Below are 13573 nucleotides of genomic sequence, written 5' to 3' on the forward strand. Positions count from 1 at the left end.
GATTTTACAAACGAGCCAGTGGGGCCCGTTCAGCTCGGGGCTCATCGCCTGCGGCTCACGGTTTGCGAGCGTGCCCAATCCGTGCGATAACTCGGAAAACACCCGGCCACACTGTGGCGGAAACGACGCACTCTGGGAAGCCGCTATGCAGGCAAGGTCCCAAGATCCCTGCGGCCGGACACTTCCCGCCCCCCAAAGAAAAGAGCGCCAATCAGACGGCCGGAGACCGAGGACTCGCGGAGCAGACGGCCACAATCACCATTACAAGAGCGATTGCGAACGTGCTTGTTTTCTCTCTTTGACCAACCCAGCTGCGCCCCACCCGAAGGCAGAGAAGCACAAAAATTGCATGGAACTCATTCATGCGCCTCTCCACGGAAATCTTTAGTAAAAGGCGAAAGATTCGTATGAGACGAAGAGAAACCAGAGTGCGTGGCTGCACAGCTGCAGGAGCCCAGGCCGCCTTCAAAGCCTCTGCGCTGCCGGTCATGGTTGGCAATGCACCTGGCCTTACAAACTAGCCAGTGGGGCCCGTTCAGCTCCGGGCTCATCGCCTGCGGCTCTCAGCTTGCGGCCGTGCCCAATCCGTGCGATAAGTCGGAAAACACCCAGCCACACTGTGCCGGAAACGACGCACTCTGGGAAGCCGCTATGAAAAGCGAGGTCCCAAGATCCCCTGCGGCCGGACACTTCCCGCCCCCCAAAGAAAAGAGCGCCAATCAGACGGCCGGAGACCGAGGACTCGCGGAGCGGACGGCCACAATCACCATTACAAGAGCGATTGCGAACGTGCTTGTTTTCTCTCTTTGACCAGCCCAGCTGCCCGCCACCCGAAAGCAGGGAAGCACAAAAACTGCAGGGAACTCGTTTGTGCTCCTCTCCATGGAAATTTTTAGTAAAAGGCGAAAGATTTGTACGAGATGAAGAGAAACCAAAGTGCGTGGCTGCACAGCTGCAGGAGCCCAGGCCGCCTTCAAGGCCTCTGCCCTGCCGGTCGTGGTTGGCAATACACCTGGCCTTACAAACGAGCCAGTGGGGCCCGTTCAGCTCCGGGCTCATCGCCTGCGGCTCACGGCTTGCGAGCGTGCCCAATCCGTGCGATAACTCGGAAAACACCCGGCCACACTGTGCCGGAAACGACGCACTCTGGGAAGCCGCTATGCAAAGCGAGGTCCCAAGATCCCCTGCGACCGGACACTTCCCGCCCCCCAAAGAAAAGAGCGCCAATCAGACGGCCGGAGACCGAGGACTCGCGGAGCAGACGGCCACAATCACCATTACAAGAGCGATTGCGAGCGTTTTTGTTTTCTCTCTTTGACCAGCCCAGCTGTGCCCCACCCGAAAGCAGAGAAGCACAAATATTGCATGGAACTCATTCATGCTTCTCTCCGCGGGAATCATTAGTAAAAGGCGAAAGATTTGTACGAAATGAAGAGAAACCAGAGTGCGTGGCTGCACAGCTGCAGGAGCCCAGTCCGCCTTCAAAGCCTCTGCGCTGCCGGTCGTGGTTTGCAATGCACCTGGCCTTACAAACGAGCCAGTGGGGCCCGTTCAGCTCCGGGCTCATCGCCTGCGGCTCACGGCTTGCGAGCGTGCCCAATCCGTGCGATAACTCGGAAAACACCCGGCCACACTGTGCCGGAAACGACGCACTCTGGGAAGCCGCTATGCAAAGCGAGGTCCCAAGATCCCCTGCGGCCGGACACTTCCCACCCCCCAAAGAAAAGAGCGCCAATCAGACGGCCGGAGACCGAGGACTCGCGGAGCAGACTGCCACAATCGCCATAACAAGACCGATTGCAAGCGTTTTTGTTTTCTCTCTTTGACCAGCCAGGGTGCGCCCCACCCGAAGGCAGGGAAGCACAAAAATTGCATGGAACTCATTCATGCTCCTCTCCACGGAAATCTTTAGTAAAAGGTGAAAGATTTGTACGAGATGAAGAGAAACCAGAGTGCGTGGCTGCACAGCTGCAGGAGCCCAGACCGCCTTCAAAGCCTCTGCGCTGCCGGTCGTGGTTGGCAATGCACCTGGCCTTACAAACTAGCCAGTGGGGCCCGTTCAGCCCCGGGCTCATCGCCTGCGGCTCTCGGCTTGTGGGCGTGCCCAATCCGTGCGATAACTCGGAAAACACCCGGCCACACTGTGTCGGAAACAACGCACTGTAAGGCACCTTGAAGCGTGCACCTCCAACATTCTTCTTTGCACATCTGTGAAAGGTAAACTCTTGAGCAAACTCTGAACCAGCTCTAAGGAAACTAATCCGATTAGACGTTACTTTGACTCATCCTTTAAGGGACCCTTGATAATTGGAGAAATCAATGATTTCGAATGAATTCTGTATGCGTCAAAAGACAGCTATACACAGAAAACATGCAGGACACTGCTCATGATGTTTCCCGAGCCGAAACACAGTGCGTTTTTCCAAGCCATCTGACAAAGCCCGCCCACTGAAAACTGCAGCAGATCGTGTAAAGACGTTCAACTTTGTAACTACTGCACGCACAGGAAGCAGAATAAATTCCTCTTTTCAAACTGTCAAAGGTTTGCTTTGCGAACGCTGCAGGACATCGCAAAATCTCTTTTGAACGGGGACAAACGATTTCTTATGGGGCGCAGTAAGTACAGACGTTTAAAAAGCTCCACTCATGTCGACGATGCAGCATGAAGAAGCGCAACCTAACGTTTGACAGACAAAAGCCGGGCGCCGCTACGAGCAATATGAAATCAAACTGACAGCACACGGCGTTTCGCGCTGACTCAAAAGTGACCTCGACAGACGCTGTTCTCTGCATAACACTGAAAGAGCTAAAGAGCGTTTCTGTTGAGACGTAACCCAGTGGGCAAAAGACGTATAATATACGTCTATTAAACGCATACCTTAGACGTCTGAATGTGGTCTGCAATTCGTCTAGAATGAAATTCTAATATACGTCTATTGTTATACGTCAATTATACGTCTATGATTAGATGTTCATTATACGTAAATGGTTGGAGTTCTATTATACGGATAAATTTAGAGGACTATTATACATATATGGTAGGAGTTCCGGATAACTTTAGAGGACTATTCTACGTATATGGTTGGAGGTCTATTATACGGATAACTTTAGAGGTCTATTATACGTATATGGGTAGAGGTCTATTATACGGATAACTTTAGAGGTCTATTATATGTATATGGTTAGAGGTCTATTATACGGATAACTTTAGAGGTCTATTATACGTATATGGGTAGAGGTCTATTATACATCAAAGTTAGGTTTTACAGGTGTAGAAACTAGTAAATCAACCCAATGATTTGGTTTAGAAATTTATTCTGAAAATACACATTCACACCTGAAAAATATGTATTTCAAATTATACATTGTATACAATCAATCAACAATCAACATATGGGCAATAATCATAAAAAACACAACTAGTCTTAAACTTCAGCTACAAATTCTGGTAATATGGCAATATACAGTATAGTAACGGCAAACACAAACTAATTACATTAACACACTAACTCAAATCCACATTTTGATTCAAATATACATTTTAAAATGTACAACTTCTATATTTCCAAGAAAAAAAATATTACAATGGAAGTTAAGACGATTTTTGTCCACTATTTGCAAACCCTGTGTAATTGTCCTAACAGTTAGAACCAAAAACCTAGTATTTTCAGTGTCCAGATCTCCTGGCCCCCTGCCTTGCATATGCATTCTTCAAGTAACACATTGCGTGCTCCTTTATTTCTTTTTCTGCTGATTTAGGGCGGGACTTCAGCACCGCAGCTAGGATAAAATTATATAATATTACTTCCCAAATTAATGATGATTAATATCTTCTTTAGTATAATCTAAAAAATGAACGGTTTACTAAGCTCAAAGCTGAAATAAATGTATAAAATTTGGCTTGCATCATAGAAGTTGAGCAATAAAGTCTGTCCTAATTAAAGAGTACCCAAAGTTTGAAAGTACAACATAGAATAAGAATAGAGAAACGGCAAAACGATTTAGTGTCATCTTCCCCATTCACACCATTCCCCATTTCGAATGAATTCTGTATGCGTTAAAAGACAGCTATACACAGAAAACATGCAGGACACTGCTCACGATGTTTGCCGAGCCGAAACACAGTGCGTTTTTCCAAGCCATTTGACAACGCCCGCCCACTGAAAACTGCAGCAGATCGTGTAAAGACGTTCAACTTTGTAACTACTGCACGCACAGGAAGCAGAATAAATTCCTCTTTTCAAACTGTCAAAGGTTTGCTTTGCGAACGCTGCAGGACATCGCACAACCTCTTTTGAACGGGGACAAACGATTTCTTATGGGGCGCAGTAAGTACAGACGTTTAAAAAGCTCCACTATTTTTATGTGCCATTTTTTGCTTATTCACTTACTATTTTAATCAAAATAATATTAAGAAAGATCTGTATGTATTCAGATAGTATTATTATTGTTCATACTTACTCGTCAAAAGAGGATTGCTGAGATATTTGCGGATATACTTCTACGTTTGAAAAACGTGTCCAAAATGGTGACCAACGAATACTAGCAATGCATTGTGGTATATAACCGGAAAATATGCTGGGTTCGATATTTTCTCAACGTATGCGTTTATTAATGTTGTCGATATTATGGTTGAAATTTAACATTGATAATACATCGTGGCTATGTGCCCCCTGCTATGAGCTGATTTGCAATTTTAACGCATGCAGTTAGTAAGGATCGGTCACTGTTGTATGGTATTATATACAGTATAATGACATTATGGAATAGGATGGGGACAGGCCTGGCATCACGGGGGGAGGGAGGAATGTCGCCCCTTCAGTTTTGGGCAAAAAGATGTACCTAACTTACCTAGGAGTATACGGCACTCTGCACAGTGTACGAAGTAATTTTCGCAGTAATTAATTTATTATATTTACTATATTTATTATACACGTGTAAATTAATTACTGCGAAAATAATTTACTTCGTACACTGTGCAGAGTGCCGTATACTCCTAGTTGCGGCACACACGATACATACAGTAAAAAGCCTCAGGCACTGTGTTAGATGTGTTTTCGACGTTATATATGCGTTTATTAATGTCGTCGATTTTACGGTTGCAATTCGACTTTGATTATACGTCGAGGCGACGTATATATACGTATAGCCGTATTTTCGCCGTGAATATACGTATATTCGACGAATCAGTGCCCACTGGGTAAACTCTTCAGCAAACTCTGAACCAGCTCTAAGGAAACTAATCCGATTAGACGTTACTTTGACTCATCTTTTTACGCTAGGGTTAGGGTTAGCATTCCCACGCTACTTAGACACTTTGTTTACGCTCAGTGCTTGATTTTGGGAACTTCAGGACGAGTGGGAATTTTCTCCTATCTGTCAATTCTGTTTTGTTTTGGAGACTCTTGGCTGCCTATGTTGTACAGTGCAGCGTGAAGGAAACATTTTCCAAAACTGTGTCAGCTCAAAAGTTGTAAGAAAACCTCTCCAGCTGCTTTAACTCTCTTCATTTTTGTCATTTAATGTGACACTCGATGTATAACTGGAGCCTCACATATGCAAATGGTGAGGCTCCAGTTCGACACCCAGTTCAATACCACTTTACAGTAAATGACAAAAGCATGGCAGACTGTGCCGGACCGGCAGAGTACTTCCGCTTATTTTTACCATATTAAACAATGGAAATCCAACCACTTGCATTTGTGACACTTGATTTTGGCTGCACCTAAGACACTCTTAAATCTTCAAACACATTTCTCTTCTCCCGCAACACTCTTGTCTGTCGGCGCTATGTGGCAGCGTTGCATGACAACCCATCTCACCACGGAAAGGAACCTAACAGCTTTGGTAAGAGAGGAGAAAAGGACCTGGCCCGTACGCGGCTCAAACCCACAACCTTGGCGTTACTAGCACCACCATCTAACCAACTGAGCTAACCGACCTCACAACAGTGGTCCTCTCTGTGCTGCAAAAAATCAAGCTCAGGGAATTTCTTTTGTCCTTTGAATAGAAAGCCGTGTAATTCAGTGTACGGGCTTTCTCGTGCAGTTTCATAGTTCTTGTAACCCAAATCCTACACTGGCCTGAAGTGCCCCCCCATTTCACAGCATTTTTCAGCTGATTTAAAATGTACCTAAAGGAGAAGCATTATTGAAGACCATCAATTACCAAGAGCTTTTGTCAAAGGTTTTGGTGGTCATTTTTAATGACCACAGAGCACTATGACCTCGGTTTTACATCTCATCCAAAAGACAGCGCCCTTTTTCCAACACAGCTTCTCCGTCACTATATTGGGACATTGGGACCCGTACAGACCTCAGAGTGAGCGCCCATTAACACCACTTCCATCTGGAAGCTTTGTTTTTCCCTGTAGCTCACCCTCATCCTGGTACTGACCTGGCTCACACCTGCTTAGCTTCAGTGGGTTTTCAGTTGCGAGTTGCAAAAGTTGGGATACAAGTGTAGCGGCAATGCTTGTTAATAAGACAGAATTAAGCGTTGGTATGCTGTCCTAAATGAAGCCCCATCTCACCCCCCATCTCTGTGGTGCAGCCACAGAGAAAGTATTCATGCAGACTGATTTAAGTTGTTTTCTTTTGATAGGGAACAGCTCCCAGACAGGGATGCACTTAGCTAAGCCTGGCTATCATGATCAATGGTCATCCATTGGCGCCTATCTGTCTAGGGAGTGCTGAATGGACATCTGGACTGCATTCTTAAGTGTCAAGAGTAAGTGACTTATATCTCACCTTGACCAACCAATCAGGGACTGGCAGGGTGTGGTAATACCACGTGGGTCTCCAATGCCCGCAAAACTCTCAACCAATCAGCACACATCTGTGTCTTGGTCAAAAAGGGAGCGCAAGCTCAGATCGGGGCTCTCCTTGGCCATTTTCGCGCATCCTCAGAGACAATCACGTGACAACTGCTGTTGTCTGCATAGGGACTTGGACTTTGTTCTAAGCGCGAGGCCAAGCATCCCGTACGTACTCAGAATTCTACTAACGTGAATGCTCCGTTTGATCAACGGCAGCCTACAGTTGGACCCTCGTCGACAACCTGAATAGCTTATTCAGAAGCAGCGCTGGACCGGGAACGAACCAGTTTCTTCCCAGGCAAAAGAGTGACTTGTGAGGACTCGCGGTCACACTCTGTGCATAGAGACTTTCTACTAGCCAGCCGGACTGCTGGTAGATCCCCTCGGAGCAACGACTGCCCTGCGCGCCGCAGTCAGATTCCTCCGCCCGTCCTACTCCGAGCTGCACCTTGACTGGTTGGCTGGTAGCCAGAGGACGCCGACACAACGCCCATTGGACAACCGCTGGAACAGAGGCTGCAACAGAGCTTGTCAGCTGGTTTGGTGTTCGTGCCGGGAAATTCCAAATCCATACACAGTGGATAAGTTAACCCCATGTTCTACATTGCGTCTCGAGAATTCAATTGTACCTCAACACAAGTTGTTATCAATTTAATTCATGAGTAATGTATTTACTTCCGAGTTTAGAGTAACAATGGGTAATAACACTGATTAGCGATTTGGTAACCGAACGATATATATTGACATATATTCTCTGTTGTGTATCTCTTTGTGTTTGCATCTCTTCGAGATTATATATCTTGTATATTGATAACCCTCACAGTAAGGTCTGCCGCTCGTATCCAGGCAGACTAGTATATGTTTGGTGCACAATTTATATTAATAAATGTATCTCGTGTATTGAACCCGTGTGTGTGCGTTGTTAGTTGTTCTGGCGATTGATTTTCTAAAAGCCCCAACGAACAACCTCGTGATTACTGCTACAATTAATAAGTGTCTCAGTAAACCCATCAAACCACTACATTTAATGGCGTCCCTGGGTGGGCGAGTTTAGAATGAAATGAGACTCAATCGTACAGAATAACTGATGTTGCTGTGAGTTCAAGTTCAGCACAGCACCGTGGCTTTTATACGCGAATACCGGGTGTGCTGATAACTGCGTAAAGAAATCCCCCTGTTTTCTAGTGTTTAGTGTAACGTGTGCTGATTGGAAATCCATCTGCTCGGGTGTTTAGATTCCATACTGTATTTTGGTAAAAGGAAAAAAAGTAATACTCTTAAAGTTTCTCTGACGTAATGACAATGGCTGCTAAAATGTCTGAAGTGGAGTCGCTTATAAGTACTATTTCTAGCGACGACAATCCTGGTTACTGGAGCAGTATCGAAAAGTTGAACTTTGATGATATTGAGAAGCTGCAAGTAGATTTAGTAGCTAAGGTAGCGAACCAGCTTAACACAGGAGGGTCTGTGAACGCAGTTCAGGTCCTATCTAGTTTCGCCTTAAATCTAGCTAAACAGCTGGAACTGTCTTTGTCCGAGCTGACAAAGTTTCAAACGCTTCAGGGAAAGCTAGAAAGATATAAGGCGGAGCGAGTTGAGTTGTTGGATATAATCAGAGAAAAGAGTGTGAAAAGTGAGGAAAGTGAAGACAGACTCAGGGAAGTTTTAGGTAAATTAGATGACCTGTCTGCTAGAGAAACTGCGGCTGAGGTAGCTAGGAGAGACCTAGAAGCGAGCTTGAAAGAAAAAGAAAAAGAAATTGAGAGTTTAAATGAGCTCAGCCAGGAAAGGCAAAAGGAGTTAGATGCTGCCGTACTGGAAGCAAAACAGGCTAGATCCCACTTACATGCCAGCCCACCTAGCAGCCCGGAGCGCTCACCCAGGAGGTTTCTCCCGGCCAGGGTCTGTGGTCGGATCGGCATGGGGGAGATCGCCGAGTCCTGCGCGAGACGCAAGGGCGATTCAATTCAGGCATAGACCCCCTGCTCCTGATCACGGCCGTCTCCCTGCCCACGGAGAAACTGTAAAAATTAACCTCCACTCCCTGAGGCAGTTAGCCAAAGATGTAGAAAGGTTTGACCCGACAGTGTCAGGGAATAATGTGGAGACCTACATTGATGAGCTGAGATATACTTTGCAGTTTATGCCCGAAGCGTCCGAACAGGAAAAGGCTATGTTAGTAAGGAAAACTACCAGCCGAGCGGTCCACGAGTGGATGTCTAGACAAGGACCTGAGGTCTGTAATAGCTTTGAGGAGCTGTGTCAGGCAATGATCGGAGAATTTTCGGCTTTTATAGATCCCATATCTGCCGTGGCCACAGCGCACCATATTAAGCACGAAAAAGCTGAAGCCCCTCGCGACTATTACCCCTATTATATAATATTTTACTATTATATAACTTGTAAAATATTACCCCCGGTCCATTCTCTTCCAAAAGTGAGAAACACCTGTTTTCTACATTTTGTCTGTTTTAAAACCATATCTCTTTAAACCAAACCAAGAGTTTGTCTTTTGCACTGATATTCTGATTCATTTCAATTTCAAAGAAAAAAAAAAACATTATCTTCCAAAGCATCATAAAATTGTCCATTCTTCCAGACTCTACTTCTCTCTTGTAGTAGTACAGCAGACCTTTCCAGGTGAGCAGATCACAGAGTCCGAAATATGCTTCCTCCATCAAGCAAAGTACCTGAACATGACTCGGTCTTCATAAAAGCGCCCCTGTAATAAAGAAATTAAATCCAAAATCAAGAGGGCAGTTGCCTACTGAAGTTCAAGAAGTCATCAATTTTAACCTAGCAACACATTAAAGGCTGCATCTATACAAGTACGATTCTAGAAATGCTCACCAGATTACGTTTTAAGAAAGAACTGCGCCTCAGGTTCCGCCGAGATCTTAACTCGGATGGCAGGATTCAGAGTCCGGAGTGCGGACTGATGGCGCACGGAGGGTCCACATACTGTGGATCCCTCAGTTTTCTTCCGCGTGTTTAAACCGCCAGCGTGTGGCTCTCCTGTCCCCGTGACCTCATTGCTCTGCTCTCGCCTCTGTGCAGCCGAGCCCGACTCATGGTAAAGTGGAAAAAAATATGCCCTCAACGTGGGATTTACTCTGGATCGAGGATAGATGTCACCTTTTTATCGTTGAACAGGATGTATGTGATGTGGCGACTAGGTTCAATTTTGTATCCTTTTAAAAGATTAAGGACTGGGGTGAGCGGGATTTATCACCCTTTCAGCTAAGAACCCGACGTGAGCACCGTTTAAGCTGCATAGACTCGGTCGTTTAACTCTTCTCCATTAGCAGGGTTAAGGTTAAAGAAAAAAAACATTGCTGACTTCTTTTTTTTTTGCCAGCCGCGAGCGCTGATTAGCGAGGTTTGTATTTCATGTTTTGCAAGTTGCATCCATTTTAAGAAAAACAAGTCGTTCAAGACAGGAAATGAATACTTGCATTTAATTAAGTCTAGGCGTATGCGGTTGTCCATAATGACCAGTTCTGTTCGAGAACACAGCACAAAAAAAGGCACCGCTGGGATTCGGACCCAGGATTTCTTGTTTACTAGACAGGCGCTTTAACCAACTAAGCCACGGCGCCCCGGGAGTACTGTTTTTTTGCAGCCACTTGGACACACCACTCAGACACATCTGCATTCGGTGTGTGCTCCGCCTGCTCGCTGAGCAAGTTGCCACCTTTACATACAATAGCAACATCGACACCAAGAGAAAGGATGACAAATGGCTTTTATCTGGAACTTTTCATGTCCAAGGAGCTCAATGTGCTTTCTGTGTACAACAGGGCCACTGAACTCCACACTGGCCACTGAACCACAGCAGTGGCTTGCTGGCTTGACATCTCCCAAGGAAAATGTTGAAATCGCATGTGGAACAGGAAAAGGACCCTCGAGTACGAGGGAAAAAAAAGAAAAAGATCATCTGGAGCGTGCCAACCCGTGTCTGGACAGCCCAGTTTCATTGACGAGGTGGCCGAGTGGTTAAGGCGATGGACTGCTAATCCATTGTGCTCTGCACGCATGGGTTCGAATCCCATCCTCGGCGCTCTCTATGTCTGACACGTGTGCCTGTTAGATGTTGGCCCTCCTTCTGTTTGCTCCAGTACTAGAGCTGTACATTTTCTAGCGGTGGCTGAACATGGTATAGTAGGCTAACGTCGGTATCGAGCAGTGGCAGTAACAGTATTTACGTGCCGCTGCTGCCAAGTGGCTCTGGGTTGAGACCGCATTTTCACTTACTTGCAGCACAAACGGAGAAAGCGATTTTTGACAGTCTCTCGAGAGACTGCGCTAGGTGTTTAGGGATAGACTTTGTCAGTTCCCCCTGGGATGATGGCCTCTCAAATAGTTTGTGATTCCTCTAGACGTTTATACAGTAGAAGCCTGCTTCGTGGCTTAAATCCAAGCTAAGGAAACGAGTTAGAGGTCTGATGCAGAACTGCACTGTATGTGTGAGGAAAGCTGCCCCCTTCTGTTCCATGTCGACCGAACAGAGGACTGTAAAGGATACGACCAAGAAACTTTAGGATGCTGGTTGGAATCCAGCTCCAAAGAAGCCCCTTTGGGTGTTATGTCATGAAAAAGTAAGAACAGAGAATCTCCCTTTGATCAAAAGCGCAACAGAACTGTTTTCCGTGGAGCAGGTTTCAGACCCGTAGACCTGTTTTATTTGTATGGCGTTCGTAAGCGCGCAAAACAAGGACAATTCCTGCGTCTAACACGAATGTAAATGCTTTTGAAAGTGCAGTGTGGTGCAGCTTGTAAAATCCTTGTCCACATTTGTGGTTTGTTGATGTTTTTTTTCTGTCTGCCAAAGTTGCATTTTGACATCCGGACGGTGAGACTTTATCATTTGAACGTGAAGCCAGCCTTAAACCCTCTGAGGCGTGTCTGTCTGCCGGCATGTATCTTGTGAAAGGTATTTTTTTTTAACGGAGAGCGACTTTAAAAAGGTTTCCGCAGACACCTCGCACTCCGGAGGAGGAATGCGGCGGTGGCGAGCTCACTGTAGTTGTGGCCGAGTAGTTAAGGCGATGGACTTGAAATCCATTGGGGACTCCCCGCTCAGGTTCGAATCCTGCTGACTACGGCGTCTGCTGCACGTCGCCTTGTGCCTGTGTGGCAAAGGCGAAGTGCCACTTCTCCTTTCCTGGTACTATAAAAATGCTACATCGCTTGGTCCTGCTTCCATGGAAAGCAGTTCTTCAGGTAATTCTACTCTCTTACCAAAGCTGTTAGGTTCCTTTCCGTGGTGAGATGGGTTGTCATGCAACGCTTCCACATAGTGCCGACAGACAAGTGTGTTGCGGGAGAAGAGAAAAGTGTTAGAAGATTTAAGAGTTTCTTAGGTGGAGCCAAAATCAAGTGTCACAAATGCAAGTGGGAAGATTTCCAATGTTTAATATGGTCAAAATAAGCGGAAGTTATCTGCTGGTCCGGCACAGTTTGCCATGCTTTTGTCATATACTGTAAAGTGGTGTCGAACTGGGTGTCGAACTGGAGCCGCACCATTTGCATATGTGAGGCTCCAGTTATACATCGAGTGTCACATTAAATGACAAAAATGAAGAGAGTTGTAGCAGCTGGAGAGGTTTTCTTACAACTCTTGAGCTGACACAGTTTTGGAAAATGTTTCCTTCACGCTGCACTGTACAACATAGGCAGCCAAGAGTCTCCAAAACAAAACAGAATGGACAGATAGGAGAAAATTCCCACTCGTCCTGAAGTTCCCAAAATCCAGCACTGAGCGTAAACAAAGTGTCTAAGTAGCGTGGTAATGCTAACCCTAACCCTAGCTGGAGTTTGAGCAATCCAGCACTGAGCGTAAAAAGATGAGTCAAAGTTACGTCTAATCGGATTAGTTTCCTTAGAGCTGGTTCAGAGTTTGCTCAAGAGTTTACCTTTCACAGATGCGCAAAGAAGAATGTTGGGGGTGCACGCTTCAAGGCGCCTTACAGCTGTAGGGAGTGATTCGAGACGATTCGTGGCGTGTGCTCGTTCCCATGTACCGTACGCCCTGGGGTGCAGTGCTAGGATGACGTACAATACCACTTGGGCACGTAACGGCGTTATGTGCAGGGTTTTCGTTTGTTCGTTTTGTTTTGCTCTGCTTTGCTTTGTTTTGCTTTCCATCGCGTTGGTAAGAGCGTAAATAAAAATGCGATTCCTGCGTCTACCACTAATGTAAGAGCTATTTCAAGTGCGACGTGGTGCGGCTTTTCAAATGCTTGTGGGCATTTCTCTGTTGTTGATTCTTTTTTTGTGTGTAACAAAGTGGCATTTTCATGTCCGGACGGGGAGACTTTATCATTCCGACATGAAGCCAGCCTTAAACCCTCTGAGGCGTGTCTGTCTGCCGGCACGTATTTTGTCAAAGGTATTATTTTTTTTTAACGGAGAGCGACTTTGAAAAGGTTTCCGCAGCCACGTCGCACTCCGTGTTAGATTAAAGGAGGAATGCGGCGATGGTGAACTCGCTGTAGTCGTGGCCGAGTGGTTAAGGCGATGGACTCGAAATCCGTTGGGGACTCCCCATGCAGGTTCAAATCTTGCCGACTACGGCGTCTGCCGCACGTCTCCTTGTGCCTGCGCGGCAAAGGTGAAGTGCCGCTTCTCCTTCCCTGGTACTATAAAAACACTAAATAGCTTGGCCCCGCTGCCATGGAAATGAGTTCTTCAGATAACCACACATCTTGCGTTCGCACCTCTGGTGTTCTACTTATGCCTTTGAAAACCTAATGA

General features: G+C 46.2%; 7 non-coding genes across 7 annotated transcripts; 3 read left to right on the forward strand and 4 right to left on the reverse strand.

Annotated features, from left to right (window-relative positions):
- Positions 1-315: 315 nt before the first annotated feature.
- On the reverse strand, positions 316-432 carry LOC148643045 (U5 spliceosomal RNA). The gene has a single exon (XR_015929363.1). It is a non-coding gene; the product is annotated as a U5 spliceosomal RNA (small nuclear RNA).
- Positions 433-825: 393 nt separating this feature from the next.
- LOC148643046 (U5 spliceosomal RNA) lies at positions 826-940 on the reverse strand. The gene has a single exon (XR_015929364.1). It is a non-coding gene; the product is annotated as a U5 spliceosomal RNA (small nuclear RNA).
- Positions 941-1331: 391 nt separating this feature from the next.
- LOC148643047 (U5 spliceosomal RNA) lies at positions 1332-1448 on the reverse strand. The gene has a single exon (XR_015929377.1). It is a non-coding gene; the product is annotated as a U5 spliceosomal RNA (small nuclear RNA).
- A 391-nt stretch (positions 1449-1839) lies between these two features.
- On the reverse strand, positions 1840-1956 carry LOC148643048 (U5 spliceosomal RNA). The gene has a single exon (XR_015929290.1). It is a non-coding gene; the product is annotated as a U5 spliceosomal RNA (small nuclear RNA).
- An 8839-nt stretch (positions 1957-10795) lies between these two features.
- On the forward strand, positions 10796-10877 carry trnas-gcu (transfer RNA serine (anticodon GCU)). Its single transcript has one exon. It is a non-coding gene; the product is annotated as a tRNA-Ser (tRNA).
- Positions 10878-11839: 962 nt separating this feature from the next.
- On the forward strand, positions 11840-11921 carry trnas-uga (transfer RNA serine (anticodon UGA)). Its single transcript has one exon. It is a non-coding gene; the product is annotated as a tRNA-Ser (tRNA).
- A 1389-nt stretch (positions 11922-13310) lies between these two features.
- Positions 13311-13392, forward strand: trnas-cga (transfer RNA serine (anticodon CGA)). The gene has a single exon. It is a non-coding gene; the product is annotated as a tRNA-Ser (tRNA).
- The last annotated feature ends 181 nt before the right edge of the window (positions 13393-13573 follow it).

The sequence above is a fragment of the Lepisosteus platostomus genome, chromosome 22 (genome assembly GCF_059453375.1).
Source record: "Lepisosteus platostomus isolate fLepPlt1 chromosome 22, fLepPlt1.hap1, whole genome shotgun sequence".
Classification (NCBI taxonomy): Eukaryota; Metazoa; Chordata; class Actinopteri; order Semionotiformes; family Lepisosteidae; genus Lepisosteus; species Lepisosteus platostomus.